Raw genomic sequence first — 24,050 nt, forward strand, 5'->3', positions numbered from 1 at the left:
CCCCCCACGAGGAGGCTGTGGATCGCCCATTCTCTGCTCCCCTTCATCTTGCTGTGGCACCTCTATCTCTGGGGCATCATCATGAGGCAGCAGCCCCCCATCACGGAAAAGCCCTGACACATGAGAGCAGCTCCCCTATCCCCAGAGACTGGTGTCTGGTGTTTGCCATAGGGCCATGTGGTCACTCTCTGGAGTTCCCCTTCTACATTGTCCCAGTTTCCCTCTCCTCCGTCTCCGGGGAGTCCAGACTGCCCACCCTTAGATGGAACCACTTCTCCAGCGTGACACCAGCTTCCGCACGCTGAACCCTTTTATCCCTCCCAAGGCCAGTTCCCTAAGTGCCAGGTTGCAACCCTCACACACCAGGGAGTAAACACCCGCTCCGATGAAAGGCTTCAAGTCCCAGCACTGCTACTTTGGGGCTCACCAGAGACGTCTTCCACCCACTTCCCAAAGATCTCAGTTCAGCTCCAGTCTTGTCACTGACGTGTCTTTATTTGTCACCTCTCACACGGCCAGTGTTCCCCAATCGGTGTTCCCCAAAGTGACAGTCAGGGTTCCCCGGTCGGGGTCAGCAACCTGTGGCTCCAGAGCTGCACGGGGCTTAACGCATCATTTGCTGGTCTGGATGCTGCCACTGCTGACTCCTCTGCCACTGCTGGAAGGGGAGTCAGGCAGGTTCTGCGTTGTCCTATGTCGGGCCCTCCGGACTAGAGTTGGAGGAGCAGGGGTATATTCAAGCCTCAGATTGGGTGAGGTATTTTGGAGGGTTTGGGGCTTAGAGGGGTTAAACCTGGGGGTGAGGGTGTCAGATTTGGGCTGAGAGGGATTAAGCCTGGGGATGAGCGGGGCAGATTTGGTCTGAGAGGGGTTAAACCCGGGGATGAGCGGGTAGATATTGGCTGAGAGGGATTAAGCCTGGGGAAGAAAGGGGCAGATTTGGTCTGAGAGAGATTAAGCCTGGGGATGGGGAGGGCAGATTTGGGGCTGAGAGGGGCTAAGCCTGGGGATGGGGGAGCAGATTTGGGGCTGAGAGGGGTTAAGGGGTTATTTGGGATTCTGTAAAATTCTTTCAAGTTTAAAAGGGTTCTGTGGCCAAGTAAAATTGGGAAACACTGACCCAGGCAATCACACACAGCCGGTGTCCTCTGCCTCCCCCGCCAGCCCCCCTGTGCTCAACAAGGGAGCGCAGCTCATCCCTTCCAGGGTGGGGGTCTCAGCTGACTGCAGGGAGAAAAAGTGGGTCCTGATGTCAAAAGTTTGCTCCTGCCTGATGTAAACCATCAGAACAGCCCTTAGGGGTCACAGAAAAGGATCAGAAAGGCAAGTGGCCTGATAGTGGCCAAAGCCAAGTGCAGCAAAACCCAACACCCAGGCAGTACTGGGAGTGGAACGTAGGGTCTCCTCTTTACAAGGCACCTGCTTTAACCAGCTAATTCACAGAGCCCGTCATCATCAACAACAGCCATGAGCTCAGCGCCCGTTGCTGCCCGACGCCTCCCTCACGATTTCCTTCCATCTTTCCCTGTTCAGTGCGGAGTGGCTCAGTTTGTGTAACGACCTCTGCACCCATCTACTGTGTCATCTACCCAATCTCTGTGGGCTCTGCCTCTCCTACAGAAACAGTCTGATACTGCAAATACCAGGGGCGTGATTGCTGGTTCATCGTTCATTCTGCAGATCCACCCACACAGCTGTAACTTCCGTTGTGTAACCTCCTGGAGCAGGGTCTCTTGGGGGTATCTTCTTGTATAATTCCTGGTTAGGTCCCCATGTGTTTCTCCGACACGGTGTTGTTTGTGAACTGTCCAGAGTGTGAAGTTGGTTTCTCGCTTCAGGACTGTGAAGAGACCTTGGAAAGGTGAATTTGGGAGCAGCACTTAGCTGAGCACTGGCTGTTTGTTGAAACCTGTTTCTAGAGGAAGCCCTTTACAGGGTGGCTTGTTGTTCTAGGGGTATGACTTTCCCTTCAAATGAGAGCGGTCTTAGGTTCAAGTCCCAGACAAGCCCTTCTTCTGCCTTTTTCTCATAACTTATATGGGCACCTGTGGACACTGCCAAATTCCACAGCCAAAACGGATTGCCCCAACCCATCTGAACAGCTCCGCCAAAGTCCTGCATCTGGCATGCATGAGTCACCCCCTTCCCTCACATGGCAGGAAATAGGGAAGCAGCTTGGAGAGCTTCCCAAGGCAGCGCTAGCAGGTGCCTCTGACTGTAGGAAGCAGAGCCCTGAATGGTGGTCTTCACCCCTCTTGAGATGACCCTTACGCTTTTCAACAGGCTGGCATTGCACACTGGGCACCTCTCACCCTCAGCTGGCAGCAGCACTCTGCCCTCATTGCTTCCCTGCAGCTGCTCTTTCTCCCAAGACCCCTCTGTCCGCCCTGGGCTTCCTTAGCATGTGTCCCACGGCACTTCCTCCAGTCAGACACTGAGCTGTCCAGGCCCATTCCTGTGGAGATGAGATTCGAATCATCGAATCCTAGAGCTGGGAGGGACCTCTGGAGGTCATCCAGTCCAGACCCCTGCCTAAAGCAGGACCAACCCCAACTAAATCATCCCAGCCAGGGCGTGTTCAAGCCAGGACTTGAAAACCTCTAGGGATGAAGATGGCACCACCCGTCTAGGTAAAGCACTGCAGTATTTCACCATCCTCCTGGAGAAGTAAAAGCAGCACGACCCAAACACTGGGCTATTGCTGCTTTGGATTGGATTGGAACCAAGATCGCAATAGCCACAATGCAGAGCACTAACCGCTGTGTGATCGCAGGCAGCTACAGGAGTCCTGCAGGGAGCACGTTTCTTTCTCAGGCTTTGCCTGACAGTCTGATGTGAGGCTGGAAGGCCTGGGGAGGTGATGCAGAGCAGAGAAAGCCTGTGCCGCTGTGGGGAAGGCTGGTGCCCTTGGCCTAGCGTTGCTGGTGTCTCTTCCTGTGTGAGGTGGGTGTTGCCGTGTTGAAGAACTGGGGAATCCTCTCCTGGCCCACACCCCAGCTGCAGCCCCTCCCTTAGCCGGGGGTGGTGACTCTGGCCTGCTCCCTGCCAGCCACTCAGCCTGTTTCCCTCAGCTCTGTTGCTCTCCTGCCCAGAGGGGTCAGGGGAAGGACAACAGGAAACACCCTTCAGTGGCCGGCATGGGGCTGGAACTCATGAGTTTGGTGCTCTGAGTACCAGGCTCTGGCCAGCTGAGCTCTCCAGCCTGCAGAGAAGGGCCTCCCAAGGGGCCTTTTGGAAATGAGCAACAGGCAGCTGCAGGGCCCCTGGCCCCTGAATGAGATTTTCTCCCCTCCCCCACCAGCCTGGCCTCCCCTTTCAGCCTCTGTCACCCATCCCCCACTGCTCTGAGCCCAGCTGGGGGGGTCCCCTCAGCCCCGGCTGCCCCCTGCCAGCTGTCCTGGGCCCTGCAGTGTGTCCCTCAGACCCTGTCGCTCCCACCCCTCCCCACTGCCCTGAGCCCCTTGTCCCCTCAGACCCTGCCAACCCCCCACTGCCCTTTTCCCTCCTCCCTCAGCCATAACCCCTGGCTGGGTTCCCCCCACACCTGCCACCCCTCCCCACTGGCACCCGACCTCCCCCTCCCTTTCCATTGCACAGTCACCAGCTGAAAACTTTGGCCCTGCCCAGGGGCTGGGTGAGAACGGAGACAGCCTGTGGGTGCAGCCCCTGCCTGGGGGGATCCTGCCCCACTCCCACCTGCACCATTCATGTCCCTGCAGGGGTTTTGCTCCCAGCAGGACAAGGACATTTCGAGGGGAAGCAAAGGGAAGCCACAGGAGGGGTCCCAGGCTGCTCCCAGGCAGTGCGGGTGCATCAGTTCAGCACTGGGGGCAGCTGGGGGAGGGGGAATTACCACTGGGGGGGCAGAGCTGGGTGTGTGCACCTGGGAGTGAGACTCTCCCTGTCACTCACTAGCGTGGGGTGTCTCTGCAGTGGCAGGGCTGGGGCAGGAGCTGCTCCCGCAGACAGGGCAGAACGTAGCTCCTGCCGGCTCAGGCAACTGTGTGTGTGTTACAAATGTGCTGCAGGAGCTAGTTAGCGCTGACCTGTCTGGAGAGGGCCAGGAGGCAGCACACACTGTGACCGGGATTCCCTCGTGCTCAGTGGCCCAGGACTTAGTGCTGAGCACTGGGCTGCACAGACCTGGTGGTGAATAACAAGAATCAAGGGTGTCACCTCCCTGCCTTAGTAACAGAGAAAGGGCTTTGGGGTTCCTCCCATGCTCCCCAGGCCCCCTCTGCAGCCACCTCAGCCCATCCACCTGTCAGTGTCTGTTACTTCTTCCTCCAGAAGGACGGCAGCCGCCTCCTGCAGCTCTGAACTCTCCAGCACAGCCCAGAGGTGCTGCAAAGCAGGTGAGAGGCAGCCAGAAATATTTGGTCAGGCACCACTGGGTGCTGCTTTCCTCATCTCCATGTACCTGGGAGGTCCATGGCCAGGCGAGCCACAGAGCCTCTCTGGGACTTTTCTCCTCACATGTTTGGGTTTTGTCAGTGACAAACAAAGGGATGTGAGAGGAGAGTAACTCTCCCTCCTGCCCTGCCCCGCCCCACTGCCACCTTCTGTGTGCACAGACAGCCCCAGAGAGCCCCAGCGCTGGGAGGATCAGACTCTGCTCTTGCAGCCAGAGGAGTCACCTTCCCAACACCAGTCCCAGCTCCCTTTGCCTGAGCTCTGCTCTGCGACTTTATAGTTTCCAATGCCCCTCTCCCATCAGCCTTTACCTTCCCCAGCAAGGGCTGGGATTGCCAAGGGAGGGCTCTTCTGTTCCCCAGACACAGGGAGGAAAATGTTGTTTAGGACTTTCCACAAGACACCACTGGGAGTTGAACCCAGGATCTCCTCTTTACTAGACAGATGCTTTAACCAGCAAAGCCCTGGTGCCCCCCTTGTTTGAGTTTTGTCGCTCCTGACACAGAGGTGTCTGCCTAAGTCTGTGTCTTCATCCAAAAAGGCACCACTGGGAGTTGAACCCAGGATCTCCTGTTTACTAGGCCGGTGCTTTAGCCAGCTAAGCCAGGGTGCCCCCCCTGTGTTTGAGCTGTTGGTCCTGATAAAGAGGTGTCTGTGTTAGTCTGTGTCTTCAACCAGAAAGCAGCCCTGGAGCACTTTAAAGATGACCAACCCAATTTATCAAGTGCTGAGCTTTTGTGGGGCTGAACCACTGTGATGAACTGCCCACAACCAGCCCTTCCCATTCCCCAGCACAGACATTGTGCCTGAGGGAAGCCTCCTCTCTCCCCACCTGCCCCAGTGCCAGGATCCCACCAGCAGAGCCTGGAGTCCTGCCCGTCCTTTGCTCCCCCAGCCTGACTACCCCCCCTCACTTTCACTCTGTGCTCCCCACTCCCTCCTTTCTCCCTGTTCACACCCCAGGGGTGGGGCGAGGAGGGCCCAGCTGTGGGGCACAGTTATCTCCTGTCTCTCACGGAGGGGGGATGGGCTGCGATGCCCCAGCTGGAGCTCGTCAGGGGGAGTGTTTGATGCAGCGTAACGAGAAGAACATTTTGCCTTTCTGTCTCCTTCTGCCCTTCAGCCCCACTTGTGACCCTCCACACAACCCCTTTGCTCTGTTACCAGCCCAGTGCAAATCACTGTGCCCTGGGGGTGGGGCTGACTTTACAGCTTTCCCTGTGTGAAACCTTTGAGCAGGGCGGGGGGCTTGGCAGCCAGTCAATGGCCTCCCAGGGGCTCTTGGCTTTTCCAGGAGGTCCCACAGGCAGCCCTGGCCAGACTCCTCTCAAAGGGACCAGCTGCCCTTTGGATCCTCTTCATGACAGTCACTCACCTGCAGGGAGTGTGGAGCTGTGTCAACAGGACTGGCCCTGGGGGCCCAGCTCAGAGGTGCCCTCGAGCCCAGTATCCGGACAGCGTGTGGGAAGTGAGGGGCACAACAGAGCTGGGCTAGTGGGTGCTGCAAGTCATGAGTAAGAGGCTTCCCAGGGCTGTTAGGGGCTGTAGGTCAGGAGTGGGGGGCACCACACGTCTGCACTGGCGAGGGCTGCAGGTCTGTGGTGAGGCCCCTTCGCTTCACAGGCTCCCTTAGTGCAATTCACTCCCTGGGCAGCACAGACAGTGTGTGCTGGGGCCGAGGGCGGCTCTTCTGCTGAGTGTGAGCCCTGCTGTGTCTGCTCCACACAGGGAGCTGGGGCTGGGATATGGTCCCAGGGGATTTGCCTCTTACCCTGGGATCAGATCTGTGGCTCCCGGGAGGAGATGGCAGCTGGCAGAGGGGAAATCCAGGCCGGCCTGAATTGGAAAACCTCTGGGCTGCTGTAATAAGAATGGAACTGAGTTGATGCCACCGGCTCATGTAGACAAGTTCTTCAATGCAGCAAGGGACTTTCTGGGGTGCAGCTCACAGCACTGAGGCACATGCCCCAAGCCCCAGCTCCTTGCCCCAGGGACAGGCTGTTGCAATGGGCAGCCCTGGCTCACACAGGGCCAGGTGGGTCTTTGAGCTCGGGCCATGTGCACCCAGAATGTGTGGCGATTTGAGCAGGGTGCTGTTGGCCATGCCGCCATCCTGGGACCCTGCTGTGGCTGGGCAGTTGCAGGTCTGGGTCCCCTGGGTGTGTGTGGGGCTCCCGGTCGTGTCTGGTGCCCCCGCCCCATGGCACGGAGGTGTGTGCCCTGTAGGGTACGTACACTCAGGGTACGTACACTCAGGGTACACTGACCCTCCACTGCACAGTCGGGGGAACCCTGGTGGGTGGATGCCCGGCTGGTGCTGTGGGAGGGGAGGTCTATGAGGAGCCCCCACCTTGCTGCAGGACCCCTCCTCTTCTGTCCCAAGAGGTGGCTCCTCGGGTGGGCCCTGGGGTGCAAGGTTGGCCTCTTGGGATGGACTCCAGCTCCAAGGCCCGCTGGGACTCCTCGGCTGCTGTATCCAATGTGGTCTGGGGGGAGGAGGTGTTCTGGGGGCCCAGGATATCCCTGAGCTCCCTGTAATAAGGGCAAAGTGGCGGAGACAGCCCCAGACCAGCTGCTTGACTCCCAGTCCCGGGTGTGTCCCTGCCACAACCCTACACATGCCCTACCTTGACGTTCAATGTCGAAGTCGGGGGCTTTTCCTATCTTTGGATAGGAATAGCAGTTTTGATGTCTCGCCACTGAACGTTGACTTTAACATTGAAACAGAGCATGGCGCGAGTAGACACAATTCGCTATTTTGACGTTGTGCCGGTTACTTCAAAGTAACCAACGAGTGAATTGTTTCCAAACCAGGTTTCGTTGGAATCGTTACCAATTAGAAAGCCAATCAAAAGTCATGTGCAGCTGGAACGGTTCATGGTCTCACTTTTATCCCAGTTTAACCCAGCTAAGTACACACAGGCTTATAACCCACACACACACTGCCTCCCATCAGCACACTCCCCCGCTGGGGCTGGCCAGACCCCAGGGAATGTTGGGTGCTCGGTTGAGGCCAGAGTCGGACGTGTCCGGCACCCCATTGTGCCGGATGTCTGGATCCTGCCTCCTGTGGCAAACTAATGTACCATTTATCTTCTGAGTAGGAGGCCGTGGAGAGGGAGGGATGTTCAGTTCATTGGTCAAATCCCTCAGCCCAGGTGGGTGCCGCTCGTTCATTGGTCGTACCCCTCAGCCTGGGTGCGTGCTGCTCGTTCATTGGTCGTACCCCTCAGCCCGGGTGGGTGCCGCTCGTTCATTGGTTGTACCCCTCAGCCTCGGTGGGTGCGTTCAAACAGCTCTGGCTCTTGAACACACCCGGGTGGGGCACTCCCAGAACAGCTCTAGAAATAAATCACAGACATGGTCAGTAATTAAAAGCATAAAAATAAGCCCCAGAGCGAACCCCTCCTCCCACAGACACTGACTGTCCATCATCTCCTCTGCAGCTGCTCTCAGAAATGAAGCATCTGCCAAAGCAGCGCATGCTACAGACCTGTGCAGTTCACAGAGCCACCCCGGCTAAGTCTATACGTGAAGCCAACATCGAAATAGCTTATTTTGATGTAGCAACATCGAAATACGCTATTTCGATGAATAACGTCTACACGTCCTCCAGGGCTGGCAACGTCGATGTTCAACTTCGACGTTGCGCGGCACCACATTGAAATAGGCGCTGCGAGGGTACGTCTACACGCCAAAGTAGCACACATCGAAATAAGGGTGCCAGGCACAGCTGCAGACAGGGTCACAGGGCGGACTCAACAGCAAGCCGCTCCCTTAAAGGGCCCCTCCCAGACACAGTTGCACTAAACAACACAAGATCCACAGAGCCGACAACTGGTTGCAGACCCTGTGCATGCAGCATGGATCCCCCGCTGCCGCAGCAGCAGCCAGAAGCCCTGGGCTAAGGGCTGCTGCCCACGGTGACCATAGAGCCCCGCAGGGGCTGGAGAGAGAGCATCTCTCAACCCCCCAGCTGATGGCCGCCATGGAGGACCCGCCAATTTCGACGTTGCGGGACGCGGATCGTCTACACGGTCCCTACTTCGACGTTGAACGTCGAAGTAGGGCGCTATTCCGATCCCCTCATGAGGTTAGCGACTTCGACGTCTCGCCGCCTAACGTCGAAGTTAACTTCGAAATAGCGCCCGACGCGTGTAGCCGCGACGGGCGCTATTTCGAAGTTAGTGCTGCTACTTCGAAGTAGCGTGCACGTGTAGACGCAGCTCCCTGTTGCATGTATATCACCTGCCCAGGCAGCTCAATGAAAGTCTGAGCCCAGGGAGGAGACACAGGCAGCAGAACCTGGTCAGAGGACACCAGGCTCTGCAAAGCCAGGCTGCCAGGCACCAGCACCCCCAGGCAGTGGCCTTGTGATGCAGGCAGGGACTCCCTTAGAGCCCTCCCACAAGGCTGGACCTGCACAGCTGCCTGTGCCTGCTGGAACCTCCCCATCCATAGCAGCCAGGCCACTTAGTCAAGATGCCCCAAGGGCTCAGGTAGAGCTTGAAACCGCCACCGTGGCCTTGTTAGCAGCTGTGTCTAAAGAGCTCAGCCAGCTGGTAGGAACTGGTTTTACAAGTGTCATCTTAGGAAAGGAGCCAGGGAAGCGGCAGGGACAGATGGACTCAACAATGAGGTGACTGGGGCAAAACTTTTGCTTAGTTAGAGGGGAATTAGCTCAGATGGCAGAGCACTTGCTTAGCATGCAAGAGGTAGTGGGGTCGATACCCACCTTCTCCACTGAAAGTGGTTTTCTGTAGCCTTTTCCTCCAAGGCAAGGTGAGACCAGTGCCCCCTTCCTTCTCTGCTCCCCAGGAAGCTCTCAGTGTGGAGAGGGCATTTGGAGCTGTCTCTGCTTGGCTGTGTGCAATGGCACAAAAGAGTGTTTGAACATCTCCTCTCCCACCTGCTGAGAAGAACAGCTCTGACCTGGAGGCTGAATTTGAAGGAGGAAGCCATGGCCATGGGCTGCCTCAGGTGAGAGAAAGTGGTGATGCACATGTGAGCCATGTACCTAATATGGTGATGCCCCAGAGCGGGTGGCAGTGAGTTGTAGGTCAGTCTTTGTGGTGGGCAGGCTCAGCACTGCACACGCAGAAGGTTCTGGAGTTGGGGTGACAGCTGTGGGGTCTGCTCCTCTGGGCTCTGTGCCTGTGGGTAGGAGAGCAGACAGGGCAGCTGCTGGTGCAAGGCCATGTGCTCTGGATGAGCTGGAGCAGCTGAACTCAGGAGCAGGCAGCAGGCTGGGGTCCCTCCATGGGAAGCACGTTGCAGCAGGGGGTGATGGTGTTACCCCCTGCAGGGAACATGGGCCATGTTAATCTCGTGATCAAGGCAGTGGAGGGAGGGGATAGGCAGGGTCTGTGGGGACATCCGGCAGGGGCCTAGGACAGGGGGTGAGGGGCAGCAGGGTCAGAGGGAATTCCCAGCCATGGCTCAGGGTAGTGGGGAATGGGAGACAGAGTCTGGGGTGGGGATGCCAGGTTGGGGTTCAGGGTGGTGGAGGAGGGACAGAGGGGATGTCCAGTTGGCTTGTTTACATCTGCTCCCTCTCCTGCGCCTGGCAGGGCTGTGACTGTGCTGCTGGACCTCCTGTGCACTGGGGATGGAGCCTGGGAACACCGTGTCTGCTTCTCCTAAGTGCTGTGGGTGCAAGCACTGGCTAGAAGAGAAGCCATTGATGGTCTTGCATTCTGGTTTCCTGTTTTGTTGAAGGAGTCCCTGGGTGGTGGCAGGAAACTTTGAGTGGATATGAACATTGATGGTTGGAAGGTCTGGCTGTGTTTCGTCTCCTTGTGAAAAAAGGAATTGGAGAAGCTATTGCACTTTTGTTATTGATGACATTTTTAAAAGTTCTTGGTGCCCTTTTCTTGCCCATTGTTCAAAGAGAATGTGGCTGATGCACTGGCTCCTGAGAACACTTCAGAAAAGCACCAAACTGTCAGTGTGTGCTGCAGTGTTGTGGTTAGCACTTTGGCCTAACCTGTAAGTCATCACATGCTCAGTACCAGTGCTCCTGTCTCTTGTTATTTCTTCAGTTGGGCCAACTCATTTCTGGAAGAATCATTAAGAGCGCTGCCTTCTTCCTCAGTGTGTTTTTTTCTTTTCATGAAACTTTGATATCTAAAGATCAGGCAGAATAAGAGCCAATAAGAGCTGCTGTCTCTTGGGTACTTGGTTGCCACCTACTTTGCAAATATGAGCGTAGAAAAATTCCCCTCCTCACTGTGGCAAACTGGTAGTTTTTTCTTCAGTTAATGCCATATATATAACACCAAGTCAAAGACAACACCAAGAACCAAACTGCATTGCAACTTTCTTTTCTTCCACTTACACTGATTTCAAAAAGGGAACCCTGTGCAATCCATGTCTTATGCAGATACACCAACTGCCCTGTCCCCCACAATGACTTGGGGCATTGGTGAGATTTCACAATTCTTCTGCTGAGTGTTAGCATAAATTGTGATTTTACAACAATGTGTTTACAATCGAAAAAAAATCTCATTGCTTCCTTGCTACCCATCAAGCATTCTTTGCAAGGTATCACACATGCACACCTTTGCATTCTCATGCAAATGATCTCTGGGCGACACATTCCTCCCAGCCTTCAGCAGCATTGAGTTCCCCCTGGCACATTCCTGACATAAGTAACCTAAATTTTTCTTGCCAAAATCAGGCCTAATTGGTCGAGAAAACCCTGAGGGGTACCAGAAATCATCCCCTTTTTGCTGCCTTAGAAAAAAAGACTTGGGGAGAAAAATCACCTCCTTGAGGAAGTTCCATCTTTGTGCTGCAGCTGCCGTCAGTGTTCTGTGTAAGGTGTGGGTTTGTGTGAGTGTTCAGCAGAGATTCCAGTGCTTCCCAGCTGGTTAGCAGAGCATGTCCACCTAGGTTTCTTGTGTCTATTCGTGGTGTGCATTTGCTCAGACATAAGGTCCAGGGGTGGAAAGGGGCAACAGAACTGTGAGAGGTCTCTAGGGAAGGGACAGGGGGCCATACTCCACATTCCCACCAGGGTAGGGATGGGGCTGGGATCATGAGGAGGTGAGGGCAAGGGAGGGGTCCAATATGCTTGGGTTAATTAGGGGCTGCAAGAAAGGAGGGAGGGGTTGGAGGCAGATTGGGTGGGAGCAGGGCAGCAATGTTAGGGACTGTGGGCGGATGTGAGGGGAGAGCTGTGGGACACTGTGGAGGACATGTTGGGCAGGGCCTGTAGAAGTGGCTGGTGAGAGAGTGGGCGGCTGGGCCAGCTGGGTGGTCACAGGCTATGTGAGGGTGTCCAGACAGCCTGTTATCCAGTTGGGCTCCATCTGACCTAGTGGTATCCCAGGTGGGTCCCACGAGGCTGTTGAGCTCCTGGAAGTGGGGCAGATGATGGCTGCATCATGGGCTTGGCAGTAGACCTGCCACAGTTCCTTCATTTTGCTCCATCGTTGGTCTTCTTTGCATGTGGGGTGTCCCTTGGAGCTCAGACCAGTCAAGAGGTGGCTAAAAACTGCAGCATCCTGGCACCTGCTTGTCATGTGGAGCAATAGCTCCTCATCCCCTCAGAGCACCAGAATTCCTTGACCTTGGCCTCACTCCTGGCTGGGTTTCTGAAACCCCTCAGATGGGTTGAAGGGGAGGGTCTGGGGGATACAAGGCTCCAGGTCATTGGCCATGGATTGCCACAGGATTGGTTTGGGGAGCCATAGGCCGTGTCTACATGTGCCCCAAACTTCGAAATGGCCACGCAAATGGCCATTTTGAAGTTTACTAATGAAGAGCTGAAATGCATATTCAGTGCTTCATTAGCATGCGGGCAGCAGCGGCGCTTCGAAATTGACGCGGCTCGCCACAGCGCGTCTCATCCAGACAGGGCTCCTTTTCGAAAGGACCACGCCTACTTCGAAGTCCCCTTATTCCCATGAGCTCAGGAAGGAAGTGATTCCACTGTGAGAAGTGTGCCTAGGTGCCGGCTTTTGGAAAGCTGCTGCGTGTAAATGAAAATGTTCTTCTATTTGCACCTTCTTGCAACAACATTTTCTGAATTAGAAAACTATTTTTTTCCTATTTCACACTGAACTTTCTCCAGGGCAGAATGATCCCCCTCCCCCACCATATGCTGCCCCAGGGCCACAGTTCCCTCCAATGTTCCCTGGGGACGTAGAATACATTTTGCTCAGTGCACCAAGGCCTGGGCAGATGTGCACCTCCAAGAGAAACACCGGCTGCTGCCTGTGGGGCTCTGCTAATTAGCCAGGCACCACCTGCATCTCTCCTGAGCAGCTGCCCAAGCACACAGCTTCCAGGGACACTGCTGGGGCTGGGGCTGAGGACGGGGAGGGCAGCAAACCCCCCCAGCTGTCTGGCAGTGTTCCTGACCAGCCTTGGCCCACTGAGCATTCACCAGGGTCTCTGGCCTGGGGACACAGCTGGTTTCCCAGCTGTGATGGCCGAGTGGTTAAGGCGTTGGACTTTGAATCCAGTCGGCTTCATGGCTGGAGGTTCAAATCTTGCTTACAGAGAGGCCTGTGTTTTAGCCACACCAGGACAACACAGCTGCACACGCCCTGAGACACTGCCCAGGGGCTGCCTGGGGGCCGTCTGTGTCAGAGGTGAGGGGAAATGCTGGCAATGTGTGCTGGTCACCACGCGGGACACAGGCTGGCTGCTGCTGGGCCCAGCCTGTGTCAGCCCAACAGCGCTGCACTCACCTGTGCCCCCTGCAGAGCTTCTGCCTGGGCTGAGCAGGGCCCCAAGCACAGCCAAGGGTGTAATGCCCTGGGAAGCAGTGGGCAGCCCTGGTTCAGCTGCAGCCAGTGATAGGGCAGCTGCCTCTAAGGGAAGGGCCTGTTCCCAAGGCTGGCTCAGGGGCTCTGGTCTCTCCCAGCTCCTGAGCTGTGCAGTACACAGCTGGGAAAGGGACAGACACTTGCCCAAGGGGGAATGAAAGTCACAATCTCCTGTCTGCCCCAACAGCAATAGACTGATCTACACAACCAGACACAGGGCCTGGGGCAGGTCTCCATGTGACTGTGCCGAACCCTGTACAAGCTCTGGCTTGTTTTGTGCTTGTCTCCAGTGGGGGAACAGCCTCTTCAGGACACATCTCCTGCCCTCACTGAGGGATTGGCTAATTTCCTCCCACTTTGTGACGCTGGCTGCAGACCACACACTGCTTTGGGGTGTCCTTAGTGAGGGGTTGGTGGTGGGGAGCAGCCTGGCTTAGAGACGTTATGAAGATTCTCAGGCCACATGTGGTCATGGCCCTCCCCTCCTCTTGCACTGCCCTCAGGTGCTCTGTAGCTTTTGAGCTATCCCATAGAGGTGTCAGTACCAGCTGCCCCACCTCCAGGTGCCAAGAGGAGGACAGGTGAGCTGGGCTCCAGCCTGGGACTCCTCCTCTCTCCTGCTGTCCCGTGACTTTTTTAGCCTGGTCTTGGTGCTCCCTTCTTTAAGTGCCATGTGTGCAATAGGAATAGCCCGGCACCTCCAGGACCAGTTGTGAGGGCATCAGGGGAAGCCATGAGAAACACAACCTCAGACTGCCTCTTCATGCACTGGTGAGTTCTAGGGCCGCAACGTATTGCAGACAGATTGGTGAGTCAGCCCAACCAGACACCTGGCTCCAATGGGCTTCATTCATCCAGCAGGAGGAAAAAACACTCACTCGGGTACTCCTGGGGATAAAATAGCCAAGCCTTTGGAGAAGAGGTGGACAGTAGAGAGCCCCCAGGTCCCACTGAGATTTGAATTCAGATTGCAGAATTCAAAGTCTTGAGCACTGCCCTTTCCACCACGCAACCCATAAGCAAGTGTATTTTCTGAGCACCCATGACTTTTTTCGGGCTGGTGGTGGGGAACCCTGTTCCGCTGGGGTACAGTGTCCCCCAAAGGTCTGAGGCTGGAGGTCAAAGCAGTGAGGCAAGAGTGAGATCTAAAAGGAAACTTTATGATGCATGCATGCAGGCTGCCAGCTTCCAAAGAAGTGGGAGCCCTGAGAACCAGTTCCAAGGACTCTTTCCAGTTTGTTTGGACAGTTTAGTCGTTAATTGTCGTCTTTAACATATAAAAGTCTCAGCAGAATTGCCCTGAGACGTGTCTGCAAACACCAGCTGTGCTTGAGGCCAGTTTACACTACAAAGGTACCTGATAACCCAGACAGAGGAGCCTACAGGATAAATCGTCTCTCGGCAACAAGATAGGGACTTCGAGGTGACAGGGTGGGGACTTCAAAGAAGTGCAGATGACCCCCTGGTATCCCCTTCCAGAGTGAGTCTGGTTAGCGTGAATAAAACCCTTTTAACCCTGAGAGCAGTTTTTTCCCCCACACCCCTTTTTGCTCTCTTGTCACACCGCTGTCAGTGTGGAGGGGGCCTGCTAGGTGAATTGCAGGAACGGTCCCCTGAGCTGCTCGTGAACTGTAGGCAAGGAGGCATCAGCTTTTCTCCTGCTTCTCAGAATTTTTTTTCTTCTTGTAAAGAATGTGCCAGCAGGAACTCAGTGCTGCTGGGGGATTGGGGAATGTGCCCTTCAGAGGTCTTTGCCACGAAAATGAAAAGGGGTGCCCTTGTGGTACCTTGTAAACAAAGCCTGATGGGAGCAAGTGAAGCAACGATTTTTCATCTATTGTAAATAACTTGTTGTTGTAACGTGACAATTTGTGCTGTCACCCAGGGTAAGAATTGTGGAGTCTCACCAATGCTTGAAGGTGTTGTGGGGCACGGGGCAGTCACCACTGCTGTGTAAGATATGGGTTACACAGGGCTCCCTCCATCAAAGCATTATGAGGTGGAAAAGGGGAGGAACAGTGGTTGATTGAGCTTGCTGGAAGCCTTTGGGCGATACAGCAGGAAAACTGGTGTGACTATTTCTTCCCCCTGCTGTTGGAAGGTAGAGCTGGAGATGGGTCTATAACTATTCTGTAAGAATCCATCCTGGTGAGACTGAGATGCTGTACGTAGGTCCAGAGCTGAATACCACTCTGGACTGAAATCCCCTGTGAGCGGGTAGCTGAAGCCCTGGAGTGCTACAACCCCAGGGTTCTGTCCACTGCAAAACCCACAAGAGAGTAGAGGGGCATCTGGTGTGAGAAGCAGCCAGCAGGTGTGCTGGCGGGTGGGCAGCTGGCAAGAGAAGCGGAACGATGGTCCAGCACAGAGGTTGCATTACCTCCTGTTCAGTGCGGGAACGCGTCAAGGGCCCCATCGACACCAGCCTCTTCCTTTCGGAAGGGGCATGGTCATGAGTGAGGTCAGAAGATGCAAAGGAGGTGGCGCCATGAATATTCAGTGCCTCATTGGCATAATGGAGGACACGGCGATTGAAAAGTGCCACTTTTGAATCTTGTGCCGTCTGTGTGGGGGGGGCCTGTCGAAGGGACCCCCTATTCTTCAAATGTCCCTTCTTCCTGTTTAGTTTTATGAAGGGGCGAGTGTAGACAAGTCTAAAGTGATGTGTCAGGGCCTGCACGGACTGGGCAGACTTGTAAGTGGGCCATTTGAAGCAGGTAGGGAGAAAGTTTGGGTGTGTGGATTGACTCTTTACAGTAGAGGACTGCTGAGCCTGAGAGGCAAAGGGCGCTGCTCCATCTAATTGAGCTGGGACACTTAGTTGAGGGTTGGTTGCGAACTCTGGGTGTGGTATTTCCCCAAGCTTGTGCCATATGACTTTTCTGCCTCTTTCATTAAAAGCTTATTTTCTACACTCAGACTCTCTGCTTGTGAGTGGGGAAGCATTGCCTCTGCCAGGCGCCCAGGGGTGTGAGAATTTCCCGGGCTACTGGGTGGGGGCTCCAGTTGGTTCTATGTGAGGTGGATGAAAAGGGACCCCTGGATGTTGAAACAGGCCCTGGTTGCTGCCGACTCATTCTGACAAAAGGCTCACATTACACAGCTGTAGACCATCTCATTAGAGTGAGCTCCCTCTTGAGTCCCTCAGTAAATCAAAGGGGTGACCATGCTCCAGTCTCTTTCATCGAGTACTAGAACTGGAAGGGACCTCACGAGGTCTACAAGCCCAGTTCCCTGCACTTTACCTTGCACAGACTCCCCAAATGTCAATCAAAACCGCAGCAGCTAAGATGAAACATTAAAAAGCATTTATTCCCCACAAGCAGATCAGTTGCATGTGTTTCGAGGTGGTATTGGTGCTGGAGTCCAGAACTGCTCCAAGAGAAAGAAAAGAGAAATTCTGGTCTAATTCCTAAATGTTCTCAGGCTGAGCCAGATTGGAAGGTTTCCCTTCCCCATAACTTCTGGCAGTTTGTGCTTGCTGGGATGGTTTTCTGGTTTGGACAAGTCAAAGGTTTCTTTGACTTTCCAACATTGTTGCTGTCTTCAGTGTAGGTACAGGAGGAGAGGAGAAAAGATCATATCAATGTCCCTTATTTTACATGCTCCTCTGGGTGCCAGAAAGATCCTTGGTGAGTGTCAGAGCCAGGCAGCTCACGGTGTACAGCCCATTGAGCAGCTGCCTTTCATGGGAACTGTGACTCTGTTACCTACATGTCCCTTACTGGTGAATGGCCAGGGATGGTAACTTGACATCTAGCTGGGTGTGGGTCACTCCTTTGTTGCTACTGCAGAGTTAGTCCATGGGTGTTTCTCAAAATCACAACAAAGAAAGAGCAAATGTTTTGTCTTCCAAGGTAAGAAACGTACATTTATGAGAGAGAATTTTATCCCTCATTGCTGCCTTTTGCATGAGTACCCCAGTGGCCTAATGGATAAGGCATTGGCCTCCTAAGCCAAAGATTGTGGGTTCAAGTCCCATCTGGGGTAAAGCCCTGTCTCCCTGGTATTAGTTGCAAGGCAAAGGTGGGGCTTTCATAAATCAGATAGGGTCCTTGCAGCAGTGGTCCTTTTGAAGTGCAGGAGGCTGCTTTTATGCTATCGAGTTGTTGCGCATTGACATCACTGCCTGATTAGCATCTGTTCAGGCTTCCCAAGCTCTGCACCCCATCCGTGGGCAGGACTGACTCTCCCTCAGCAGGAGAACAGCAGGTTTATTAGCTGACAGGACACAGCATCTTACAGGAGAGTCAGTACGGTAGGCAGAGACAGCCAGTCCAATCCGTGTTGGGAAGAGGAGGCCCTGAGGGGCCCCCAGAGCCGGGGCCTTGCCCCCTCCTTTGTCTCTCTCTCCCTCCCAGCCCAGACTAACTGCTCCCAACTCCCAGTTTCAATTTAAACTCCTTGGGCTCCACCTCCCGCTTTGTCTGCAGTACAAAGGTGTTACCTGGTCACCAGGTTACCCTCAGCAGGAGCCCCACCCCCTCTGTGAGCCACTCACACACACACACACACACACACACACACACACATACCCCCCTACATCACAGCATCTTCTGAAGTGGCGCACTCCCATAGCCCCTGCAAAAGAGAGGCTCGTGTGGCCACATCCCACATGTGTCAGACAGAAGTTGGGTTCTGGAGAAGGAGAAAGGGGTTGCTTGAGAAAAAGCAGATCCTGAAAATGGGCCACTGTGGGAAAGGAAGAGACTCAAATCTGTGGGTACCCAAGAGGCTCCTGTTACCACCTGCCCTCAGCCTGAGGAGACTGATGGAGTGAGCTCTCTCCCGCTGGCAGCACAAGCCCTCTCCTCTTCCTGCCCTGGGCTTTGCCGTTCCTCTGTACGCAAGTGACAGACACTCGCTTTTGAGTCATTGATCTTCAGGCCCCTGCAAGACAAACCCGCTTCCCCGGCTCCTTTTCCTCCCCCACTCCAGAGTGGTTTTACAAATGGAGTTTCATTAAACTTTCTCTCTCCAGAACAAAAAAGCAGTAAAGTAGCACTTTAAAGACTAACAAAATAATTTTGAGGTGAGCTTTCGTGGGACAGACCCACTTCTTCAGCCCACAGCCACAGCAGAACAGACTCAATATTTAAGGCACAGAGAACCAAAAATAGTAATCAAGGTTGACAAATCAGAAAAATTTATTATCAAGGTCAGCAAATCAGAGAGCAGAGGGGCGGGGCGGGAGGGGAGTCAAAAATTAGATGAAGCCAAGTATGCAAAAGAGCCACTGTAGTATCCCAGAATATTTGCATCCCGGTTCAAACCGCATGTTAATGTGTTGAATTTGAATAAGAAAGAGAGCTGAGCAGTCTCTTTTTCCAAATCGGAATAAAAATTCTTCAATAAGATGCAAATTCTTAAGTCATTAACAGAATGGCCAACTCCATTAAAATGTACACTGACTAGTTTGGGAATCAGGAATGTTTTGATGTCCATTTTGTGGCCATTAACTCTTTGTCTGAGAGAGTTTGAAGATGTCAGCTTTGATTACTGTTTTTGGTTCTCTGTGCCTTAAATATAGAGTGTGTTCTGCTCTGGCTGTGGTCTGAAGAAGTGGGTCTGTCCCACGAAAGCTCACCAGAGCACTCTGCTTGGAGCCAGCCCCCGCGCCTCTCAGAGAAAGGGAAAATCCAGTGGAGAAAATGACTGACCTGCACCGCAGGCATTGTGGCTGCACCGGGGGTGAAAACAGGTTCTCAGTGATCTCTATTTCTGGGTGTGGCAAAGAGGGCTTGGTGTAAGCCTCAGCCTGGTTGTCTTCTGAGCAGGTGGGCTGGGCTCAGTGCCTGAGTTTCTTCCTTCCCTTCTGTTAACAGATCAGTTGGTACAGTGGGAGTGTAGGCAATGTGTCAGCAGGAACGCAAGGTTACTGAGGCTGGGATTTCCTGAGGCTGGGAGGAACGTGTCTCCCAGAGATGGTTTGCATAAGAATGCAAAGGTGTGCCTGTGTGATACCTTTCAGGCAAAGCCTAATGGGTAGCAAGTCAGCCATGAGATTTCGTCTATTGTAAACATGTTGTTGTAAAATCACAATTTAAGCTGACACTCTGTGTGGGAATCGTGAGATCTCACCAATGCTCTGGGTTGTTGTCGGGGACAGGGCAGTCGCCGTAGCTGCATAAGACATGGATGACACAGGGCTCCCTGTTTTAAAGCATTGTAAAGCCAGCAAAGAGGGGCATTGATTTGTTCAGCTGTTTGAGTGTCTTGAGCTTGCCTGTGCTTTAGCTGCAAAAGTATAAACTTGTCTTAAGTAATTTTCCCCACCTGTTAAAAGGGAGAGCTGGATAGAAGAGCAAATGTAAAACCCCACAGGAAATATTGGGAGCTGAAATTACAAAGTAGTACCTAAGGCCATGCAAAGCTGAAATCAGAGGGATCTGCCTCAGGATGATTCCCAGCAGTATAATAGATAAGGGAGTAACAATGATGACTGGCAGGTGGCTGGAAGGAGACGTGGTGGATGATTGGAGGCCAGTGGCTGGCAGGAGGCAGCCAGAGGATGCTGCAGACAAGTGGACAGCTTGTACTGCCCTGGTGATGTATGTGTGGGCTCTGGGTTTGGGACTGCACTGCGGGAGGCAGGCCCTGTAATTGTGTTTGTGATAAAGGGCCAAGAGCCCCAGCAAGAGACTGGGTTCTACTGCATATGGGGATGGGATCTGGGTGAAGGGGGTTTGTCTCTTCTTTGCTTAGATACACTGCGTCTGTCACTGTAACCTGGGGGTAGGTAATGGTCATTAAACAAGCTGTTTCTATCTCAGACTCTGCGCTTGCGAGGGGGCAGAACCGCCTTACAGGCACCCAGCACGGGGGTGAAATTGTCCCAGGCCACTGGGTGGGGGCTGAAGCTGGTTGGTTGTACCCTTGACAGGAAACCCCCCAGGAGTTGAGCCCGGCCCTTCTGGCAGCACCAGGCAGAAATAGAAGGGTTACGTGAGGAAAAGGAAAGGAAGAAGAAAGAGCGTGTTGGTTTGCGGGGGCTGCTGTGCTGATTTCAGGTTTAAACTGCTGGCTGAGGAGGAGAGTGGGCCAGGCTGGGGGGGTGTCTGAGCCAGGGGACAGACCACACCAGCGGGAAATGGTGGCCTGACAACTACTTGCATTTACTGCAGCTAACTCAGTGCAGTGCCAGGTTTGTGGTGGCTGCTGGTGGGGGGGAGGTAGTGGAGATTAGGAGGGGCCCCTCCCTTAGTAAAACAGTGGCTGGCTGAGTGGGAGGAGAGAGCAGGAGGGTTTCAGCCACAGCCTCCCTCAGAGCAGCTGAGGTGAACACAGCAACCAATTCCCCTTTGGCTTGGTGCATGGGGAGGGCTTGGAACCAGTGGGGGACATGGGCCAATTTCCGGGAGGTTCCTCTGAAGGTGCGATACTCTTGGTGGAGCTCCAGTGAGCCTCATTCATACAGCATGAGGAAAAGTCCCACACTCAGGTGTGCCTCTGGATAAAAAAGGCCCAGCCCTTGAACAGACAGAGATTTACAGCCAGCACTCGCTGTACCAGGAGGTCCCACTGAGCTGTCAACTAAGATTGCACAGTTAACAATTCTGAGTGAGTGTTGCCCATTACACCAGGCAACCTGCAACTTAAGCCTTTTCTGGACAGTCTTGGGAGGCCGGCACCATGTACTCCTGGGCTGGCCAGACTGTCATGTTCACATTCCTTCTGAGAGAGGTCAAGTTACTTCTCCATCGTAACAAAACTCTCACCATTTTCCACTGGTGAATAACAAGGTGGTGGTGAACTTGACTGAAGCTGAAGAGGTCCCAAATGCTCCTTTTCACAGGGTTTCCTTAAAGGAAATATATTTTCATCTCCCTCTTCAGTAAGTGGGGGGGTTGCACTAGATGTTTGAAATGGATTTAAACACTGCACGTTTCCCTTGGCAAATGTACCAGCACTGAGCACACGCAACCCTCAGCTGCAGTCAGTTCCCAGCCTGCGAGGCTCAGATTTCTGGTCCATTGGTCGCACAGAGGCACAATATGACGTGCACATGCAGGGCCTGCTCACCACGGGCTGTGCTGGGCAGGGGAACCAGAGCCAGCACTGGGGGAGTCAGGAGTCTGACACACAAAGACCTCATGGTGCAGGACAAGCTCAGAGCTCTTTGGCTCCATCACAGTCAGCCAGCAGCAGTGGGGCCTGTCCCAGGCACAGCGACAAGCCCGTGGCTCTCAGCAGGCAATATTCACCAGGCTGGGGCAGAGCTGCCAGGAGCCCCAGAAAGGCCCCAAGCCCAGGAGCAGCACAGCCCTACCAGAGAGGAAACTGCAGAAGTGACCAATGCAGCAGCAGAAAAGGCCCCAGTTCCTGAGCTGCAGGCACTGGCCAGAGCCCCTGAAAGCAAGACCTGAGTGAGCCAGGCTAACAGCAGCCCCACTGCCATGGGTCAGAAGGTGGCGCCGATACGAGCATGCAGTGACGCCTGCCCCGAAAGGCTCATGTATTAGTTAACCTTGGGGCTTCCAGAGAGGCTAGAGTCCTGGTCTGCAAGATGAGGGGTTTCTTACCTGGGACAGCTGCCTGCCATGTCCCCTGCTGCTCTGCTTGGCCTCAAAAAAGAACCAAACCCAAGAACCAACCAGAGCAACAAAACACGTGCAGAGACTGGAACAACTCAGAGTCCTGAGCGTGAACTAAACCAAACGGTAACTGTGGCAGGACATCCCCCCAGCACAGGCTTGTGAAGGAATCACTGTCCAGGCTGCACCTGGAGGAAATGACGAGGAGCACAGAGCGATTGCCAGCGGGAGCAGATGGGGCTGTAAAGGCAGGATGGATGCTAGTAGCACAGAGGCTGCTGGGAAATGGCCACCACTTGAAAGGCTGAGGGTTCATAGACAGGAGAGCCAAATGAAGGGGGAGTTGTAGGAAGCAATGCAGGGGAGGAGCAGTGGGAGCTGGGAGGGAAAAGCCAAGAAGTGCTTGAAGTAGGGTCCCTGCTGGGCTGGAACCAGAGGGAGAGTGGGCCTGGGTTCCCCCAACAGCCCCTGTTGGCATCGCATAGATTGGACCTGTGGCAGGGAACAAGCGGACTGCCTGGGTCACTGTAGGAGTGGCAGAGAATTGAAGGGCCTTTAGCTCAGAAGATGGGAAATGACAAGTTATCCAAAAGGCAGCTGAGTTGCAAGATGGGCATTGGTGGCTTCTGCCAGCAAGAGGTGCTGCCACACTGAAGAGAAGGGGTGTAGTCACTGGCAGGGGCCTCATCTTGGCAGAGCTACTGCCTGGGCTGAGCCATCCAGTTCCATTCAACTACTTCTACACACTGAGCAAATGAACTGAGGCAGAATTAGTGCAAGGCCACCAGCTGCCCAGGGAGAGCATGAGGAAAAGGGCTTGTCTGGGATTTGAACCCAGGACTTCTCCCACCCAAAGGGAGAATCATACCCCTAGACCAACAAGCCCCCTTTTGAGAGTAGACCTGGAATATGCTCCAGGACCAGGTTTGAACAAACAGCCAGTGCTCTGAGAAGTTCTGCATCAAACTTCTGATTTCCAAGGTCATTTCCAAGGTGTCTTCACAGGTCTAAATGAAGAAACTAACTTCACATTCTGAACAGGTCACAAACCACTCTGAATGGGAGAAAAATGTCGGGAACAACACAAAGTCAAGGAGAGCAGCAAACACACTCTCTGGGGGCAGCATCAGGGAGTTCAACTCAAGACTTTTTGCTCTCTGAGCAACACTCGGACTTGCAAAGCAAACCCAGCTGTGGAGGAAGAACAAACATCACTTCTCACTCCCACTGCACCTGACCTCACCTCCCAAACCTTCCCCACACTCTCTCCTGCCTGGAGTGAGATTCACACACTCTGAGCTGGATGGACTGGTGATGCTGGGCTTAGTCCTTCATGGCCCCTTGACCTGCCTGGTCTCTGTGACTCTACCCAGCAGAAGCTGAGATCACTCTGGTGCCTTACAGGATCCAAACACCAGCAAAGCTGGGCAGGCCCAGGTGTTGGGGCTGGCAGGGAATCAGGTGTGGGTTCTTGGTATCCTCTGTGCTGCTGGGCCTGGGCTCTCACAGGTTTGCTGAGCTAGATGTGATGGTGCTATTCATGCAACAGGGATGGTTTTGTGAACTGCAAAAGTCTGCAGCTTGCTCGTGTTTTGGCGGATGATCATTCAGAGTCTTTCAAATGTGTCATATTCAGCCGCATGGTGTCTGCACACTTTGTAAATGTGTGTGCAAAGAGGATGTCAGTTACCCTGTGAATTCACAACCAGAGCTATTATCTCCTCTGTTGGCTGGATATTGCTCTACAATCACCACCGACCTTTCCAATCTCTGCATCTCCGTTATTTGTCTCCAGCTGGTTTTTGTAAAGGAAAAATGGACTTATCTCATCATTCTCAGGGCGTCAGAGAAATGTGTCCCAGCAGCCAGTTGCAGTCAGCAGCAAGAAGGGCTGGGGCTGATGTCTGGAGGAGGAGAGAGGCAGAGATGGGGCAGGCGATGAAGCAGCTGGAGGGAGGCAAGGAGCACATGTCAGCAGCCTGCCAAGAATCACAGGTTCCCAAGAAAAGTACAACTGCAGGGCCCATAGGGTAATGGGCAGCACTCAGGGTTCTCATTCCCGCAATCTGCGTTGAAATCTCAGTGGGACCTCGAAGTGCTGGGGTGGTTGGCTGCAAATCTCCGGCTCTATCATGGTTGTGCTTCTCCATCCACATGCTTGTTAAGAGAGGGGTTTGGGCCTGATGGTGGATGAATGAGGTGGACTGGAGTTCAGTCTCTGATTCGGCTGGTTCACTGACATAGCTGCAATGTGTGCAAGTGCAGAGGAGACCGTGACTGTCTTCAGGCCTCCATAAAGACCCAGTGTGGGGCTCCTCCCCCTCAC

General features: G+C 54.1%; 2 non-coding genes across 2 annotated transcripts; one reads left to right on the forward strand and one right to left on the reverse strand.

Moving 5' to 3' along the window:
- Positions 1–17,107: 17,107 nt before the first annotated feature.
- On the forward strand, positions 17,108–17,180 carry TRNAR-CCU (transfer RNA arginine (anticodon CCU)). The gene has a single exon. It is a non-coding gene; the product is annotated as a tRNA-Arg (tRNA).
- A 5,357-nt stretch (positions 17,181–22,537) lies between these two features.
- Positions 22,538–22,609, reverse strand: TRNAP-UGG (transfer RNA proline (anticodon UGG)). Its single transcript has one exon. It is a non-coding gene; the product is annotated as a tRNA-Pro (tRNA).
- Between the last annotated feature and the right edge of the window lie 1,441 nt (positions 22,610–24,050).

This window comes from Carettochelys insculpta, chromosome 7 (genome assembly GCF_033958435.1).
Source record: "Carettochelys insculpta isolate YL-2023 chromosome 7, ASM3395843v1, whole genome shotgun sequence".
In the NCBI taxonomy this organism is placed as follows: Eukaryota; Metazoa; Chordata; order Testudines; family Carettochelyidae; genus Carettochelys; species Carettochelys insculpta.